The sequence below is a fragment of the Scylla paramamosain genome, chromosome 3, assembly GCF_035594125.1.
Source record: "Scylla paramamosain isolate STU-SP2022 chromosome 3, ASM3559412v1, whole genome shotgun sequence".
Taxonomy (NCBI): Eukaryota; Metazoa; Arthropoda; class Malacostraca; order Decapoda; family Portunidae; genus Scylla; species Scylla paramamosain.
In genome coordinates, this window is record NC_087153.1 from 38,893,022 (window position 1) to 38,912,890 (window position 19,869).

The following is a 19,869-nucleotide window of genomic DNA, read 5'->3' on the forward strand; positions in this document are numbered from 1 at the left end:
TCTCTCTCTCTCTCTCTCTCTCTCTCTCTCTCTCTCTCTCTCTCTCTCTCTCTCTCTCTCTCTCTCTCTCTCTCTCTCTCTCTCTCTCTCTCTCTCTCTCTCTCTCTCTCTCTCTTTCTTTTCCACTATTAATCTCTTATCTATTTCTATTCTATCCTATTTCATCACCATTCTCTACCTACAGTCCATAACCCAATACATCTACTAATATAATCTCTCATCTATTCTCATCCATCCCTCACATCTACCGCCTTCTACTGGGCATTTATTAATCTACTTTCCATCTACTGCACCTCATATCTTTCCAGCTACACTTCATCTACTTCCCATCTACTCTACTCCTCACATCTCCTCTCCATCTACTGTAGTTACTGGCCACGTGTCAACAAAGTCTTCTTTCTTATAGGCTGTCACGGTGGCAGGTCAGAAAATATAGAGAAAAAGAAAAGAAAGAAGAAATAGAAAAAATATATATAGTCTTTCCTTTCAGTGAGATACAGAGAACGACTCACACTTACACACCTACACACCTATACGTACACACACACACACACACACACACACAGGCATCACCATCACACACACTGTTTTTCCTGTCATTTTTTCCCTCCCTAGCGACGTCAGTTTCCCAATCTGCTGCCGGGGAGCGCTTAGAGTCCGGAGACTGAAAGGAAAAGAGCGAAAGGATTTTTTTTTACCCAGGAATGACAAGACCCAGCTCCTCCCTCGTCCCTCCTACATCTTACTCTCTCCCCTCCTTTCCTCTGTGGATAAACACCCCCTGAGGTACCCATAACTGGTTCATTCTTACTCTCGTTCTTTCTCTCTTCCTTCTTCTTTCCCCCAAAGTTAGCCTGCCAACCGTACTGTTTTATTTGATTTCCTCTCTCTCTCTCTCTCTCTCTCTCTCTCTCTCTCTCTCTCTCTCTCTCTCTCTCTCTCTCTCTCTCTCTCTCTCTCTCTCTCTCTCTCTCTCTCTCTCTCTCTTCTTAGAATCCTTCTATTTTCTTTTTTTCTTTAATGATATTCTTCTTCTCTTCCTTCCTGCTTTTACAGTGATCTTCTTCTGCCTTCTCCTCTTCCTCCTCTTCCTCAGAATCTTTCAATTTTGTCTTCCTTCCCATCGTATTCTTCTTTTTCTTCTTTCCTTCTCTTCTGCTTCTACAGGGCTCTTCTTCTTGTTCCTCCTCCTCCTCTTCCTCCTCCTCCTCCTCTCCTCCTCTCCTCCTTCTCCTTTCAGCCAGGCCTCACACACAAGCAGGAAGGAGTACAAGGCTACAGAAGAATATGAAAACAAGCAAACTCGTTATGAACTAAAACTCTCTTGCTGTCACTTCATCCTCTTGTCTTCCTCTTCCTCTTCCTCCTAAACTTGCTCTTCTTTTATTCTCTACTTCTTCTCTGCATCCTCTTTTTTCTTCTCCCCTTTTTTTTCAGTTTTCGTTATCCTTCTCCTTCCTCCGCGTCTTTCTTCTTCTTCTTCTTCTTCTTCTTCTTCTTCTTCTTCTTCTTCTTCTTCTTCTTTCTTTATGTCTACATCCTCTTGTTTCTCCTCTTCCTATTTCTTGTTTTCTTCTTTATTTTATTATCTTCTCGTTTCTCTTCTTCCTCCTCTTTTACCTCTTCCTTTTTCCTCTGCTTGTTGTTGTTGTTGTTGTTGTTGTTGTTGTTGTTGTTGTTGTTGTTGTTCTTCCTCCTCCTCCTCCTCCTCCTCCTCTCTTCGTGACCTTGTTGTTGCGACGCTTTAACTAATTCAATTACAAAAAAAAATCTCCTCCTCCTCCTCCTCCTCCTCCTTCCCTCTATTCCTCCTCCAGCACTCACGCAGCACCTGAAGCACAGAAGCATCACACAGCTGCTGCCTCCTCCTCCTCCTCCTCCTCCTCCTCCTCCTCCTCCTCCTGTTTGGTGCTTCTTTATTGCAGCGTCGCCGACGGGAGGACCTTGTTGTTCCCGCTCCTCCTCCTCCTCCTCCTCCTCCTCCTCCTCCTCCTCCTCCTCCTCCTCCTCCTCCCCCTCTCGATTTCTATTCTTTATTGGTTTTAAATTGTTAGTTATTCCTCTCTCTCTCTCTCTCTCTCTCTCTCTCTCTCTCTCTCTCTCTCTCTCTCTCTCTCTCTCTCTCTCTCTCTCTCTATCTCTTTTAGACTTTTTCATTTTTCTCCTTTCGTTTCCTTTTTATTGAACTGTTTCTTTATTTTCTTTGTTGTTGTTGTTGTTGTTGTTGTTGTTGTTGTTGTTGTTGTTGTGGTATCTCTCCTCTCTTTACTTTTTCATCTTAAGTCACCTCCTCCTCCTCCTCCTCCTCCTCCTCCTCCTCCTCCTCCTCCTCCTCCTCCTCCCCCTCCTCCTCCCTCACCCCCACGCCTCATCTCTCCCACAACCACGCGTGAAGTCTTGACGTCACCACCACGCCTTCAAGGGAACCGCCTGATTTCTGGGGCATCACCACCACCCTGGACCCTTTCCCTCTCTCACTCTCCTTCTCTCCCCCTCTTTCTGTCAGCGTGTCACCAGTCCCTATGGCAACTCTCTATCTCTCTTCCCTCTCTCATTTCTCCCTCCCCTGTCCGATACTCTCTCTCTCTCTCTCTCTCTCTCTCTCTCTCTCTCTCTCTCTCTCTCTCTCTCTCTCTCTCATCGTCTTTTTCTAGTCTCTTCCTTATTGTTTTTCTCTCTCTCTTCAATAGCTCCCTCATTCTCTTCTCCCAGCCAATCCAAACTCTTCCTTACCTTCCACCGCTCTCTTACACCCTCCCTTTCCCTCCCCATCCTATTGTCTCCCTTTCACTCCCCGATCCAAACTCTTCCTTATCTTCCTCCCCTCTCTAACCATCTCCCTTCCTCTCCCATCCTATCCCCTTTACCACTCCTTCCACCCCCTCTCTTTGGTTTCCTCATACTCTAACCCCTCCCTTGCTCTCCCCTTCCACCACCTCCACCCCTCCTCGTTGCCCTCCACACGTCACCACCCCAGTCTCAGTCTTACCAAAAATGTCATTACCCACTTGTACTTTTCTTAAGCATCTAATTCCTCTCAGTCCCTCCGGCGGTGTCACCTTGCGGGGTCTCTCCCTTAAAGGCGTGTTGCTGCGCCCAGAGCCTCGCCCACCTCGCCCTCAGCGCCCCCAGCAAGGCATCAGGCTCCCGAGGACTCACTGGGGTGTCCTAAGGGGTCTAGAGACGCTGAGGGCTTGGGAATGTTGATGTGAGAAGAAGATTTGAAGTTGTGTTTGTAGGAAGATGTGAGGTGTTACTGGCTGGCCGTCTCTGCACTCGTCTCGTCTGTTTCTTTGTGTTGGTTTGTACGCGGTGTGTACTTCAAAAATAGGGGAAAGGTGAGATGAAAGAGGAAGATTTTGAAGGAGGAAGATGTGACGTGGTGGTGTTGGGGAGAGATCTGTGGTATGACTGTCTGTTTGTGTACCTCTGTCTGTCTGTTTGTCTGTGGTGTCTACTTCAAAGAAAGGAGGAAGAAGAGGGCATGGTGGATGTATGAAGGAGGAGGGATATGTGAGTGAGGTGATGTGGGAAGAGATGTGAAGAAGAATAGAAATACGAAAGAAGAAGAAGGAAGATGTGAAGAAGATATGAAGAAGGAGCAATATATGAATAAGGAAGACACAGAAAAGTAGATATGAAAGAAGGAAAGAAGATCAGAAGAAAATGGAGATACGAAAGGAAAAAAGGAAGAAAAATTACAAAAAAATACATGGAAAACAAGACGATGCGAAATAACAAAACACGAAAACACGTAAAAAAGAAATGAGAGCACATCACTGTCTATTCCCCCTCCCTCGTCTTTGCCTCCCTGCCTGTCTATCTATCTGTCTGTCTCGCGTCCTAATTGGTTAAAAGAAAGGATTTTACATGCTCCTCTGGTCTCAAGCAAGCCTCTTTACCCTCCTCTGTGTTCAATCACGCGCCCTTATCACGCATCATGTTACTGGGAATCTAGTACATGTTGTGGGTTTAATGGTGTACAATGTTACAATGCTCCAGTGCTTCAGAATACCAATGTTTCAGTACACCAATGCTGTAATGCTCCAGAACTTCAGTGTTTTTGTACGACAATGCTCCAATGCTCACTAACTTAGACCACTCGTATATCTCTCCACCAGCCATGCTCCACTTATCTCCTCGCCTCTCACTAATTCGAGAGAGAGAGAGAGAGAGAGAGAGAGAGAGAGAGAGAGAGAGAGAGAGAGAGAGAGAGAGAGAGAGAGAGAGAGAGAGAGAGAGAGAGAGAGAGAGAGAGAGTTTGGAGATAAGGAAAAGTTAAATGGGAAGGGAGGAAGGGGAATAGAGAAGAAAAGAGGAGGAAAATAGAGAGGAACGGAGGTATGGACGAGGAGGAGGAGGAGGAAGGTAAATGAAAAGCGTAATGAGGCAACTAAAGCGGCTATTAAGAGAATTAAGGGGAGAAAGTGGAGTGAATGGCTCTCTCTCTCTCTCTCTCTCTCTCTCTCTCTCTCTCTCTCTCTCTCTCTCTCTCTCTCTCTCTCTCTCTCTCTCTCTCTTGCTCGCACGCTCGCTCTGAGTCAATCAATCACTGTTTATTATCACCACCACGATACAGAACTGACACACACACACACACACACACACACACACACACACACACACACACACAGTCATTCAAAGCGCACCGCTGTACCCAAACACCATTATAAGCCACGATAAATCACTGTCAATATGTATGTACCACTGGAAACACACACACACACACACACACACACACACACACACACACACACACACACACACACACACACAATTACAAATATTATATCTCCTATTTTTTTCTTTTCTCTTTCTCTCTTGCGGATTTCCCTTTTGCCTTTTTCCAGAGAGAGAGAGAGAGAGAGAGAGAGAGAGAGAGAGAGAGAGAGAGAGAGAGAGAGAGAGAGAGAGAGAGACGCGTAAAGCATGCAATGGAATGTTGAGAGAGGAAATTGAAGGGAAGATTGAATTAGAGAGAGAGAGAGAGAGAGAGAGAGAGAGAGAGAGAGAGAGAGAGAGAGAGAGAGAGAGAGAGAGAGAGAGAGAGAGAGCCCCATATTTCCCGTATTTTAATTTGTTCGTACGTTCCTCTATAGAGTAATTGGAAGCCTGGCAATCAGAGAGAGAGAGAGAGAGAGAGAGAGAGAGAGAGAGAGAGAGAGAGAGAGAGAGAGAGAGAGAGAGAGAGAGAGAGAGAGAGAGAGAGAGAGAGAGAGAGAGAGAGAGAGAGAGAGAGAGAGCATCATATATCTTTACTAAAATGCGATGAAAACTCAAAGCCTTCCCATCTTCCCTTCCTTTCATTGTCTGGCTGCAGGGGAAAGGAAAAAGGTGAAGCAGGAAGGGACAGGAAGGGGAGAGAAGGAGAAACAGAAGTGCTGCAACCGCTAAGGGAGGAAGGGACGAAGGGAAATATATATATAAAAAAAAAAGAGAGAGAGCAGTGTTAAAATAGAAAAAAAAAAAAACAGGAAATATAACTGAGAAAAAAATATACACTGAAATAAAAAAATTGATTTGGGAAAGTAGCATTTCACTTCCATAAATCAGCCTCTTTACATTTCCTAGTCTGTTATTTTACCACTTCCAAACATACAAGTAATTCATCACTTTTCATAAAAACAAACATATAATCAAACTCCTATTGTCTTTATTCCATTCATTACCTCACTGCTTTACCAACAAAAAACATTCAGTCATTACAATGCGGCCTTTTCAAACACAAGCATTCGTCAAACATATCTTTCCTTCATCACATTCATTATTACCAAGCCTCAGCCGCTCCCGTTGCCTCACTAAGCACCAATTTGAGCTGAAGTGAAGTAATATGCAATTTTAAACCACTCACGAAAGGGGGAGAGGTCAAGTACTGGCGGGGCTTGAACATGCGTCCCCTTAGCGCTGTATAATACATTCCTTTCATCCACTCAGCCACCGCCTCGCTTGGCCTGTCACGAGGGTACGCATCTCTCTCTGCTTTTGTTTGTGTCTGTGTGTCTTACTGTTGCAGTGGATCTAGCTGTGAGGTTGGGTAATTCTCTCTCTCTCTCTCTCTCTCTCTCTCTCTCTCTCTCTCTCTCTCTCTCTCTCTCTCTCTCTCTCTCTCTCTCTCTCTCTCTCTCTATGTATGTGTGTGTGTGTGTGTGTGTGTGTGTGTGTAATGTAACTGCTTGTCTTTGTCTAATCTACAAGTGTCTATCAGTCTGTCTACCTATCTCTCTAATCTGCCTGCCTGTCGGTCTGTCTGCCTGTCCGTCTTTCTCCCTGCATGCTTGTTGTCTAATGTACCTGTCTTTCTGCCAGCCTACCTGTCTGTGTGCCTGCCTGCCTGCCTGCCTGTCTCACTTCCCGCCAGTCAGCCTGTACAACACATCTGTCTCTGCCTGACTGATACAATGCTGTGTTGAAAAAAAAAAACATCCAATTAACCAAACGAGGAATAAAAGCAGTAATTTCCTATCCGGGCTTGAAATAAAAAGGCCAAAATAACTTCCCAGAGAGAGAGAGAGAGAGAGAGAGAGAGAGAGAGAGAGAGAGAGAGAGAGACTTTTATCATACACATTTTTCTATCCAACGCCAGTCACTCTCACATACAAAATAAACAAATAAATAAATGAATACGCAAATAAATAAATAAATAAACAACAACACAACCAAATAACACTAATAATAATAAAAACAGAACACAGGGAAACGCATTAACCCTTTCGCTTGATTCCTAACTCTTCTGGCACACCTTTCCTTGCCTCACAGCCACCCCCAAAACTCTGAACTGGATAGAAATTACAAGACCTATTTCATTTCATCCGCTTCTCCTTGCAGACGCCTATAAACATCACAAACATTGCTCTTAGTAGCTGTGAAAGGGTTGAACAGTTAACAGGAACGGGCACTTGATAGACAGGCAAATCAAGTCAACAGGTAGATAAATAACAATAGCATTTTATACCATTAACTTAACCAACATACAAGTAACGCTGTCTTATCTTTCATTACCAGAGAGAGAGAGAGAGAGAGAGAGAGAGAGAGAGAGAGAGAGAGAGAGAGAGAGAGAGAGAGAGAGAGAGAGTTCACAAGAGTATACACAAGACTTTCAGGTTTAGTCAGTTGCGTTTCGCTTGAAGGAAGGAATAGGGAAGGAAAGGGAGAGGGAAGAAGGGAGAGTGGCAGGCAGGGAAGGACAGAAAATGGAAAGAGGAGGAAACAGGAGAGAAAGACAGGGAGACAGAAGGAGATGAATATTAACAGGAGAACGAGGAGGAGGAGGGAGAGGAGGAGGAGGAGGACGTGATGGTGGTGGTGGTGGTTTCAGACAGCATTGCACGTTAAAGGTATACACTCTCTCTCTCTCTCTCTCTCTCTCTCTCTCTCTCTCTCTCTCTCTCTCTCTCTCTCTCTCTCTCTCTCTTCACTTCGTTTGTTATGTTCTGTTTAGTCATTATCTTCCTTCATATTTATCATTTATTCTTACTTTCTTCCATTCCTTCTATTCGTGTTCCTTCCTTCCTTCCTTCCTTCCCTCGTTCCTTCCTTCCTTCCTTCGTTCATAATATCCAGTCTCATTTTTCCATTCCTTGCTTCTCTTATCACGCAATCTTCACTTTCCTGTGCATAATACCCACCCTTAATCGCCTCTCTCTCTCTCTCTCTCTCTCTCTCTCTCTCTCTCTCTCTCTCTCTCTCTCTCTCTCTCTCTCTCTCTCTCCATACACATCATCATTATCTTCCCTTCCCTTCCTATCTTGCATTCATAGTTTCTCTAATATCACCTTTCCTTCCTTCATTAAAGCAACAGAGAGAGAGAGAGAGAGAGAGAGAGAGAGAGAGAGAGAGAGAGAGAGAGAGAGAGAGAGAGAGAGAGAGAGAGAGAGAGAGAGAGAGAGAGAGAGAGAGAGAGAGAGAGAGACTCAAACCTCACTCCTTTAAACTCCCTACCAACTAACTACTTAAGGAAAAAAATCACCTTAGTCTTGACTTTTAACCCTCCTCCTCCTCCTCCTCCTCCTCCTCCTCCTCCTCTTCCCCCTCCTCCTACCTCTTCTCGCCTCCTCGCTCTCATTTCTCCCACACACACACACACACACAACACACACACGCGCCATCGTCTTCCCCGGGGCCGCTGTTGGAGGGTGGCTGTGGGGGGAGGGGGGAGGAAGGGCCCAGAAACCTCACGCCCGAAGAAGGCTAAGAAGAACTCCAGTGAATACCAAAATACCAAAGTTGAGTCAAGTTTCTGAGGCGTGACGGACAAGAGGCGGCGTTGAGAGAGAGAGAGAGAGAGAGAGAGAGAGAGAGAGAGAGAGAGAGAGAGAGAGAGAGAGAGAGAGAGAGAGAGAGAGAGAGAGAGAGAGAGAGAGAGAGATTTTTTATTCTCCTCTAGGCGTCGGAACGTCCTAAAGTGATTTCAAATGGAGGAGGAGGAGGAGGAGGAGGAGGAGGAGGAGGAGGAGGAGGAAGAGGAGGAGGAGGAAGTGAAGAACAAGAAGAACAAGAAGAACAAGAAAAACAAGAACAAGAACAAGAACAAGAAGAACAAGAAGAACAAGGAGAAGAAAAAGAAGAAAAGAAGAAAGGAAAAAAGAGGAGGAGAAGAAGAAGAAGAAAGAAGATTAGAGGCAAATAAATCAAACCGAACCTCTATTCACACCAAGAAGAAGAAGAAGAAGAAGAAAAAAAAAAAGAAGAAAAAGAAGAAGCATCCGGGTTCTCACGAGTGCATCTCCTGTTAATAATGCAGAAACACCCTTAAAAACCCATGCAACTTCAACTAACTAGAGCCTAAATTTTTCCAAAGTACTTAGTGAGAGGTGAGGCGAAGAAGCGTTTCAGAATACGGACCTACGTACAGACAACGCCCGCAGTTCACCACTTCATCACCACCTGTTTCCGTGAGTTTACTGAGACGCCCGCATCACCAGGCACCACCAGTCTATTTAAATAACATACCGTGAACACCAACACTCACATCCAGGGAAAGAGGAAAAGAAACTAAAAAACTCAAATGATGATCATGAAACACGCATAAATTTTTCAGTTCTTTTGGTGGCGTAGCGTGTAATAAATAAGGTTTTGGTGGGTTAGGCAATACTGGAGCCAGTGAGCCACAAGGGAGCCACAAGGGAGCCACAAAGAGAGCCAGAGGAGCCAGCACAGCGCCCTCACAGTAACGGGACGCAAGGCACAAAGGCGGGGAGGTGAGAAGACGGTTCACGCCCAGTGAGGCTCAATGGCGCGAGAGGTGCATTATGGGCAGGGGAGCGTACGAGGAGCGTGAGGGGACTGGAAGGCAATGCAGGAGAGGTGCTGTAGTAGTAGTAGTAGTAGTAGTAGTAGTAGTAGTAGTAGTAGTAGTAGTAGTAGTAGTAGTAGTAGTAGTAGTAGATGTTGTTGTTGTTGTTGTTGTTGTTGTTGTTGTTGTTGTTGTTAATGTTGTTCTTGTTTATTGACAAAAAACACAAATAGTACAAAAATCACATCTTTTTCTTTTCTTTTTTTTTTTAGTCTAATTTGAATAAAAAAGCAATTCACGTCCTGCAGAAGGGTAACAGCTGAACCAGGGACGTGTGAGAAGCGGTAACAGCAGCAGCAGCAGCAGCATTAGTAGTAGTAGTAGTACTAGTAGTAGTAGTAGTAGTAGTAGTAGTAGTAGTAGTAGTAGTAGTAGTAGTAGTAGTAGTAGTAGTAGTAGTAGTAGTAGCAGCAGCAGCAACACCCACTCCATTTCACCGAACTAGACAGCAAGCTCACCACAATTCACGACATTCATTCAACAAACACGCGTGACTATTAAAACCAAGTAAACACACACACACACACACACACACACACACACACACACACACACACACACACACACACACAAACGACCACTGCATCCTCATCTCTCACCCGCCCCTCACTACCCTCACCTTCCCTACCGCTTACAGTCCTAACAGCGCCAACGACCGAGAGTAAGAGAGAGAAGGACAGGAGAGGAGAGCGAGAGCGAGAGAGAGAGAGAGCAAGTTACAAAAGGATAACTGCAGGATAACTTATGTGTAGGAATCAGAAAGGAGCAACTGGTGATGTTCTTGATATCCAACACTTGACCGTCCGATTCCTATTAGTATTCATAACAGGAGGAGAATATCGGCTTCTTCCACTCCTCCTTCTCCTCCTCCTCCTCCTCCTCCTGCTAATTACCTGGGTAGTATATGACAGCATTGGACATTCTAATTAAGACTTGGAAGCGACCGTTGATTACCACTCATCCTGTAGACAAGGGAGGGAAGGACAGCGGGAAGGAGAAATGGAAGGAAGGAGGGAGGGAAGAAGGGAGGGAGAAGAAGGAAGAGAAGGGCGGGAGATTTGCGAAAAAGAGAAAGAGAGAGGTTGAGTGATGTAGAAAGGAGGGAAGGAGAAAAGGAAGGAGATATGGGAAGAAGAGGGAGAGGGGAGAGGGAGGTTACAAGAAGAGGAAGAAGTAATGTTGGAAGGAGAGAAGAAAGACGAATTCAGGGAAGGAGGGAGAGAAGGAGAAAGGGTGACATGGCAAGGGACGAAGGAAGGGTAAGGGGAAGAGAAAAATAGGAAAGAGGATGAGAGGAATGGGGGGGAGAGAAGGGGAGAAGAAGGAAGGGAAGGAGGAGTAATAAAAGATGAATGGAAGGAAGAAAGGAGAAAGAGAGAGATAAGAAGGATGGAGGATGGGAAGAAAGGAGGAGGAGGAGGAGGAGGAGGAGGAGGAGGAGGAGGAGGAGGAGGAGGAGGAGGAGGAGGAGGAGGAGGAGGAGGAGGAGGAGGAGGAGGAGGAGGAACAGTGATAAATGAGGAAACAAGGAAGGATACGTAGAAGAAGGACAAAACGAGAAGGGAGAAAGGTTAAGAAAAAAAAAAGTACGAGGGGGAGAGGGAAGGTACAAGAAGAAAAGGAAGGATAAAGAGAGGGGAGGAGAACTAAGAGGAGGGAAGGAGTAATGGGAAAAAAAGAGGGAAAAAAAGAGGGAAAAAAGAGAAGAAGAGGGATGGTACGTACGAAAAACCTCATGACCTCCCTGACCTGTCATTCCAAAGGCACAAAAACAAAGGGAAAATAAGAAAAAGGGAAAAATTTTGTTTCTTCCTCACTCATTCTTTCCTTCTTCTGATTACGAGTTTTTTTCTTTCCTTTTTTTCTTTATTTTTCTTTTCCACGAGTACTTTGATGTGTTTGCTCTCTCTCTCTCTCTCTCTCTCTCTCTCTCTCTCTCTCTCTCTCTCTCTCTCTCTCTCTCTCTCTCTCTCTCTCTCTCTCTCTCTTCACGAAACTAGGCAAAAAACAAACTAAATTTAAAGAAAAAAAAGAGAGAGAAGAAATATTTTTAAAATGTCACACACACACACACACACACACACACACACACACACACACACACACACACACACACACACACACATAACGCCCCTGAAGGCGCCGCGCACGGACCGGTACAGACTCAGTGCGATTCCCACCATGGTGCGAGCCATCAATCAATAGTATTTCCCTCCTAGATTAGTCTTACCGTTAGGATTAATGTTAAGTTTTTCCCCATCCCCTATGTACATTTTCAGTTTGTCAACTGCCTAAATAATAAACCGTTTATTATTATTATTTTTATTATTACACACACACACGAGAAAGATGAAAAAACAGTATTGAGAAATTTGGTATGTAAATTATCTGAACTCTCTCTCTCTCTCTCTCTCTCTCTCTCTCTCTCTCTCTCTCTCTCTCTCTCTCTCTCTCTCTCTCTCTCTCTCTCTCTCTCTCTCTCTCTCTCTCTCTCTCTCTCTCTCTTTCGTGATACAGAGTGAGCAAGCAAGTTGATGTTTGCAAACCAATATCAAGTTGTTATATGATGTTACCCAAACTCTCTCTCTCTCTCTCTCTCTCTCTCTCTCTCTCTCTCTCTCTCTCTCTCTCTCTCTCTCTCTCTCTCTCTGGTTCGAAGAAATTGCGTTTTGGAGATGATGATAAGGCCAATAGAGGTAATGGAGGAGGAGGAGGAGGAGGAGGAGGAGGAGGAGGAGGAGGAGGAGGAGGAGGAGGAGGAGGAGGAGGAGGAGGAGGAGGAGGAGGAGGAGGAGGAGGAGGATTACGTTTGAATGTAGGAATATTGTGTTAAGAAGAGATCACGTAATATTGTGGTTACGAGAGAGAGAGAGAGAGAGAGAGAGAGAGAGAGAGAGAGAGAGAGAGAGAGAGAGAGAGAGAGAGAGAGAGTGGCGGAAGGGACACAAACAGGGAGGAAGGAGGAAAGAGGAAGGGAGGAGCCGAGGAATAAAATGAGAGGTGTGAGAGAGAATCCATAATGATGAAGGAAAAAAAAATTGTCTGTCCTTCAACCTTTTTTTTTTTTTTTTACCTACCTCTCCTTTCCTCCCTCCTTCCCTGCTTCCCTCCCTCTCCTTCCCTAGTTCACTCTCTCTCTCTTACTCCTTTCTCTTTATGGTAAAATAACAAGAAAGAAAGAGAGAGAGAGAGAGAGAGAGAGAGAGAGAGAGAGAGAGAGAGAGAGAGAGAGAGGAGACACGCGCACACACACACACACTCGCACATTCAATAAAGGGAAGAACAAGAGGCAAGGAGGAAGTATGGCCAATTAACAAAGGGAAGTAAGAACACTCACTTTATTCTGGTAACACTGCGCCTATTTTTTTTCCGTCCCATTAACCGCGGGAGACAGGTGTGGGGACATGGTTAAGAGTATGGCCTTTGAATACTCTACCACACCTGCACACAACACACGTACACTCAACAACACTTCTCCACACAACAGCTCTCCACTCAGGACAGAAAGGTATGGGTGGAATACAGAGAGAGATACGAGGTGGTGATTGAAAAAAGTTTGTGTGTGTTTGTGTTGTTTGAGTGTGCGTGTGTCTTGATCTTCAAATGGCATCGTGGCAGTTAGTTAGGCAGTTACTTTATCAGTTAGTTGATAGAAGGAGGAGGTAAGTGTTCTGTCTATCTATCTGTCTGTCTATTTGTCTATCTTTCTATCTATCTGTCTTTTTTGTGGAGTCTGTCAGTCAATCTATCAGCCAAGCAAAAGAGCAACAAGGCATTCCATTTATCTATTTGTCTGTCTATCTCATTGTTTGTCTCTTTTTTTATATGTAAGATGGGCTCGGAACTAGGGCAACTAAAGTTATATAAAAAAAAACCCAACTGAAAAAAACTGTTTATCTATCTATCTATCTATCTATTTATCTATCTATCTATCTATCTATTTATCCATCTATCTATCCATTAATTAATCAATCTTCATCTTGGAACCTCAAACTCAAACAAGAAGGAAAGATTTGGCTGACTAAACAAATGTGTGTGTGTGTGTGTGTGTGTGTGTGTGTGTGTGTGTGTGTGTGTGTGTGTGTGTACCCGACGTATACCTCAGCACTCAACAACAAAACTCACTCATCTCTCTCTCTCTCTCTCTCTCTCTCTCTCTCTCTCTCTCTCTCTCTCTCTCTCTCTCTCTCTCTCTCTCGCGAGTGGAATACCCAACAAGGCACGAAACAATTAGCAACAACAGACGTCACCGCTTTTTTTCTCCCCCTACCCCCTCCTCTCTCTCTCTCTCTCTCTCTCTCTCTCTCTCTCTCTCTCTCTCTCTCTCTCTCTCTCTCTCTCTCTCTCTACATGCCATCCACGGAGCTTGTTTTTTTGGACCCCTTTTCACTTCACGCTAATTAAAATGAGGTTACAACAGTCTCTCCTACCACAGTCAGGTTATTTGACAATGAATAACCTTCAGTACTTTTAATTTATCTCAAGTTACTGTTTATTAATGGGTCTGCTTATCCTCTTTCCTCTTTTTCTTCTCCTCTTCTTCGTAGGTAAAGGGAGATGAAGGGAAAGCTTTATTTAATACTCGGTTTGTTTCCACTCTTGCCTCTGTTTCTTTTTCTCCTTCTCTTTTCCTCTTCTTCGCTTCTTCGTATGCAAAGGGAGGGGGAAGTGAAGAGAAATTGTGATAAGGGAATGAAAGGAGACAAGGAAAAAATTTTTTGATAAAGGAAAGATAACAGGAGGGAAAGGAAAAGAACAGGAAACAAATGAAAAGGATAAAACAAAATGGAAAGGAAATGCAGAATTACGAGATGACACAAAACAGGTGAAAGGAAAAGCAGATAAAGAAGGGGAACAAAATAAAAAGAATGAGATGAGAGATGAAGAGGGAAAGGAAGGTAAAATGAACTGGAGGAGTGGAAGGAGGAAGTGAGGTGAGAAGGGAAGAGAAAGGGTAACGAGGAAGAAGATGAAGTGAAGTAAACGAAAGAAAGAAAACACAACGGAGAAAGAAGTTGATAAAGGAGAAAGGAAAGAGAATAGAAATAAAAAAGAAGCCATGAAGAACGAAGAAGAGAAAGAGTGAACAAGACACACACACAAAGAGAGAGAGAGAGAGAGAGAGAGAGAGAGAGAGAGAGAGAGAGAGAGAGAGAGAGAGAGAGAGAGAGAGAGAGAGAGAGAGAGAGAGAGAGAGAGAGAGAGAGAGAGAGGAAGGAGAGGAAGAGAAGAAGACGAAAGAGAAGAAAATAATGAAAGAAGAAAAACAAAAAAATCGAAAGACTTAACACAACATATAAAAAAAAACAACAATAAAGACGGAGATGAAGGATGGAAAATACGAAATGGGGGAAAAAAATACAAAGAAGGAAGGGGAGAAGAAAGGCAGGGAAAGACATCAGAATAAAAAAATAAAAAAAAAGGCAGGAGAGAAAGAAGAGAAGGGAGAGAGGATAACAGGAGCAGGAAAAGGAGTGGGTACAGATCAAACAAGGTAAGGAGGAGGAACAAGCAGGCAAGGTGAGGCACAGGTGAGGAGGCGTGGCACAGTAAAGCAGCAAATAGACCCTCTAACTCCCTCTTTCCTTTCTTCCCTTTCTTCCTTTTTTTCTTCAGTCTCCCTTCATCATCTTCATCAGCAGGTCTCACATAGATAACCCTTCGAAAAATAGATAAAAATAGAGAAATAAATTAATAATAGTAAAAAAAATATACCTCTTTCGAGTTAAATACCACTTTTAGAACTCTCTCTCTCTCTCTCTCTCTCTCTCTCTCTCTCTCTCTCTCTCTCTCTCTCTCTCTCTCTCTCTCTCTCTCTCTCTCTCTCTCTCTCTCTTACAACCACCACCACCACCACTACAGTACGATGACCGTGACCCAGACCAAGACCTCAATACGTGTCAAGAGGTCAGGTGAGGTCACTGGCTGCATGGGAACGAAAGAAAACGGAAACACGTGTGATGGGGAACTGAAGACTTATAACGGGGAAGGAAATAAATGGAAATGATAATGGGGAATATAGATAAATGATAATAGGAAATACAGAGAAATGATAATAGGGAGTAAAAAAATGATAAAAGTGAGACAAAAGGAGGATATAATGATGGGAAGGAAAATAACGGGAATGGGAAAATAAATGGGAAACAAAAGGAAAGTACACCGTGGAAACTAACCCGAAAGGAGATTAATGGAAATATAATGGGGAAAAAAAACAAAATTAATGGGGGAAATTATTAAAGGAAGGACAATTCATGAAAAAAAATAAATAAATAATGGGAAGTGAAATAAAGGAGAAAAATAACAGACAAAATACTACTTAAATTTTCAATGGGTAAAAAAAAAAAGAACTTGAAAATTGAAAAAAAGAAGAAAACCAGAGAGAGAGAGAGAGAGAGAGAGAGAGAGAGAGAGAGAGAGAGAGAGAGAGAGAGAGAGAGAGAGAGAGAGAGAGAGAGAGAGAGAGAGAGAGAGAACTTAATGAAGGGTTATGAGATCAGGAATTTGAGATAATGAGATGCACAGTATAAAGAGATAAAGATAACGAGATGCAGTATTTACCAGCAGCCTTCTATTTGGTATTATGGCGCTGAATTGGTAACACTGCTTTTATTTTAGAACCATTAGGGCAATACTCCTACTTCGAGAGTATGGGAGTATCGACTTTATGAGGTGAGGCTGATAGGGCGTGGCTGTCTGTCTCTGTGTGTGTGTGTGTGTGTGTGTGTGTGTGTGTGTGTGTGTGTGTGTGTGTGTGTGTGTGTGTGTGTGTGTGTGTGTGTGTGTGTGTGTGTGGACATAACTCAGGTAATGAACTGAAGGAATGGCGCGCGCACACACAGACACACACACACACACACACACATTCTCTCTCTCTCTCTCTCTCTCTCTCTCTCTCTCTCTCTCTCTCTCTCTCTCTCTCTCTCTCTCTCTCTCTTGACCCCAGGCTTCTTCCCAGCACCAACACCCATTCACCACCACCATCACCACCACCAGTACCCAGCTTAACCTACACTGTTTCCTTCCACCACCACCACCACCACCACCACCCTCAGCTGACCGCGTTACCTGATGCTGGCGGCTCACCTGGTGGGAAAAAAAAGTGCAGTTAGATCATACGCCTTATTGAGTGGACAGGCAGGTGTGTGTGTGTGTGTGTGTGTGTGTGTGTGTGTGTGTGTGTGTGTGTGTGTGTGTGTGTGTGTGTGTGTGTGTGTGTGTGTGTGTGTGTGTGTGTGTGTGTGTGTGTTCTCTTGTCTTTACCGTTGTTCATGATTCATTTTCTTCCTGATTACGTCCACCACCACCACCACCACCACACCCACCATTACCACTACCACCACCATCACCACCACCTCTTCTAGGACCACCACTGTCACCACCACTATCCAAATTAATGCCACTTCTACCACTATCACCACCACAATCATAGTCTATCATTCTCACCATCATCACCACTATTAACATTACCAGCACCACCACCACTATCACTTCTATTAGCATCATCATCACCACTACAACCACGGCCACAACTATCACCATCATCATCACTACCACGAAGATGACAAGATAAAGATGCTCTTGAAGGGAAAAAGGAAGGAAAGAAAGAAGAAAGAAAGGAAGGAGGGAAGGAAGGAAGGAAGGAGGGAAGGAGGGAAGGAAGGAAGGAAAAAAAGGAAGAAATGAGGGAAGGCTTCCGTCGATCAATAAGTCAATAACGTAAGAAGAAAATTAAGACGACAAGGGGAGGCCGAGGGAAGACATGAAAAGGACGTGGGGAAGACGGGAGGAGGAGGAGGAGGAGAAGAGGACGAAAAGACAAGAGGAGACGAGAGGAAGAGAAGGGGAGGAGAGGACGAGAAGACAAGGAAACCAAATGTAGAAGACGAAAGGAAAAAAGAACGAGAAAACGGGGGAAAAGACGACATAGGGAAGAGAGAGGAAGAAAGAGGAAGAAGAGGGGAAGAAGATGACATTTATGATAACTAAAGACACACCATCACCCCAACACCACAACACCACACCTTCCCAATCATTCCCCACACCACCCATCACCACTACACCCCATACGTGCTCTTCCCATCACCCTAGACACCCACATTCACCCTCTCCACCCTGACATCACCACACCTGCATCACCACTACATCTACACTATTTCCACTCCCTTACTTCTGCAAAAGAGGAAACACTGGAGGGTGAGTGATGTATATAGTGAAAGATATGTTGAAAAATGTATGGAAATATACCAAAATACACAAAAAAATGTTAAAAAATAGACCAAGATTGTATGAATATGTATAAAATGTAAGTAAATGTACGGAAATGTTTTAAAGATACGTAACAACATATGTAAAAAAAAAAAAAAAAGAAAGAAAAATGTGAAAAATGTATTAAAATATGTATATGTCAATAAATTTGCTCCAGAATGTATGTAAAAAAAATGTTTGTGGGAAAATGTAAAAACAAAGTATGTTGGAAAAAAATCAATGAAAATATGTAAAAAAAAAGTAAATGCTTGTAAAAAAATTATATACCAAAATATATACATGAAAATAAAAATAAATAAATAAAAAGCATGAAAATAAAAATAAAGAAAATACCAAAACATATCAATAAAAAATAATGAAAAATAATAAAAAAATATCAGAGAAACGAAACAAAATCAATAAAACAAAACAAAACAAAATAGGGGGAAAAAATCAAAACAACGGAAACAAGGCCCAGAAAAAAATAGGGAGAAAAAGGTTTTCGTGGGGAAAAAACTCCCTATGGAAAGACCTTTGTGAACCTCGCCTTTAGGATTGAGACCCAGCTATCCCCCCTGGGTGAATAATGAGGGAGAGGTGAGAGGGAGAGGTGAAGGGAGAGGGAGAGGGAGAGGTGAGGGAGAGGAGAGGGAGAGGTGAAGGGAAACAGTGTGTGTGTGTGTGTGTGTGTGTGTGTAAGGGACTATCATTACACCACAGCTCTCTCTCTCTCTCTCTCTCTCTCTCTCTCTCTCTCTCTCTCTCTCTCTCTCTCTCTCTCTCTCTCTCTCTCTGTGTGTGTGTGTGTGTGTGTAGATGGGGGGATGAAATAATGAGCGAGTGAAATGAGAGAGAGAGAGAGAGAGAGAGAGAGAGAGAGAGAGAGAGAGAGAGAGAGAGAGAGAGAGAGAGAGAGAGAGAGAGAGAGAGAGAGAGAGAGAGAGAGAGAGAGGAGCAAGATTACCTGGGGAAGAAGATACATATAACAAGTTGCTGAGGTGTAACAGAGGCCACGAGGTGAGGAGGAGGAGGAGGAGGAGGAGGAGGAGGAGGAGGAGGAGGAGGAGGAGGAGGAGGAGGAGGAGGAGGAGGAGGAGGAGGCGCGGGCAGTGGCCGAGTGGGCAGCTTGCCAAGAAGGGAGTATGCGAGCAACGGTACCAATGCTGCATCTCCTCCTCCTCCTCCTCCTCCTCCTCCTCCTCCTCCTCCTCCTCCTCTTACCTCCAGTCTCTCTTTTCCCTTCTCTTATTTCTCCTATTTCCTATACTGACTTCAATATTTTCTTTTCCTTTTATTTCTTTTCTCTGTCTCCTCTTTCTCTTTCTCTCTCTATTTCTTGTTTTTCCTCCCTCCTTCTCTGTCTGTCTTCGTTCCTCTCTCCCTTCCCTCCAGCCTCTCCTCCCGCTCTCTCTCTCTGTCTCCTTCCTTCATACCGTGCCCTCTCCTCTCCTTGAATGCCCTACTTCTCTCCTCTTCTCCTCCTCCTCCTCCTCCTCCTCCTCCTCTTCTAACCTCAAATCTCGCATCCTTTCCTTCTCTCTCTTATTTCTCTTCTATTCTCTATCTCTTTCATTTAATTTTTCTCTATCTATTCCTTCTTCTCCATATTGTTTTAAATTCTTTGTTTTTTTTTCTATTTATTCCTTTTTCTCCTCCATTCCTTCTCTTTCTTTTTCTCTGTCTCTAATTTTATTGCTTTTCTATCTCCTTTCTTTCTCTTTTTCTTTCTTTTCTTTGTCTTGATCTTCTTTACTTCTTTATTTTTTTATCCTTCTCTCCCTCCTCTCCTCCTCCTCCTCTCTCTTATCTCTCTATCTTTATCATGTTCCTTCTTTCCTTTTCTTTGGCCTTTATTCCTTTTGCATCTCCTCCTCCTTCTTATCCTCTTCTTTATTCTCTTTCTTCCTCCATCTGTGTTTCTTTTGCTCCCATTTTTATCTTATTTTTCTTCATTTCTCTCTTTTCTTCTCCTATTGTTATTCAGTTGTGTCAATATTTGTTTTTTTTATATTTGTTATTTTCTTTATTTTTCTTCTTCATGTATTCTTCCTTTTTTTTCTTTCAATACATTCATTCCATTTATATTCTCTCTTGTTTCCTTCTTCTATTTCTTCTTCAAAGTTCGTCTATTTTTTTTTCTTATCCCCTTCATCTTTTCCTTCTCCTCCTCCTCTTCCTCTCTTTCTTTTCATTCTCTCTATTCCCCTTATTTTGTTCCCTCTCCTTCCATTTCCTACATTCAGATTCCGCTACATTTTCAATTCCTCTTCCTCCTCCTCCTCTTCTTCTTCCTCCTCCTCCTCCTCCTCCTCCTCCTCCTCCTCCTCCTCTCA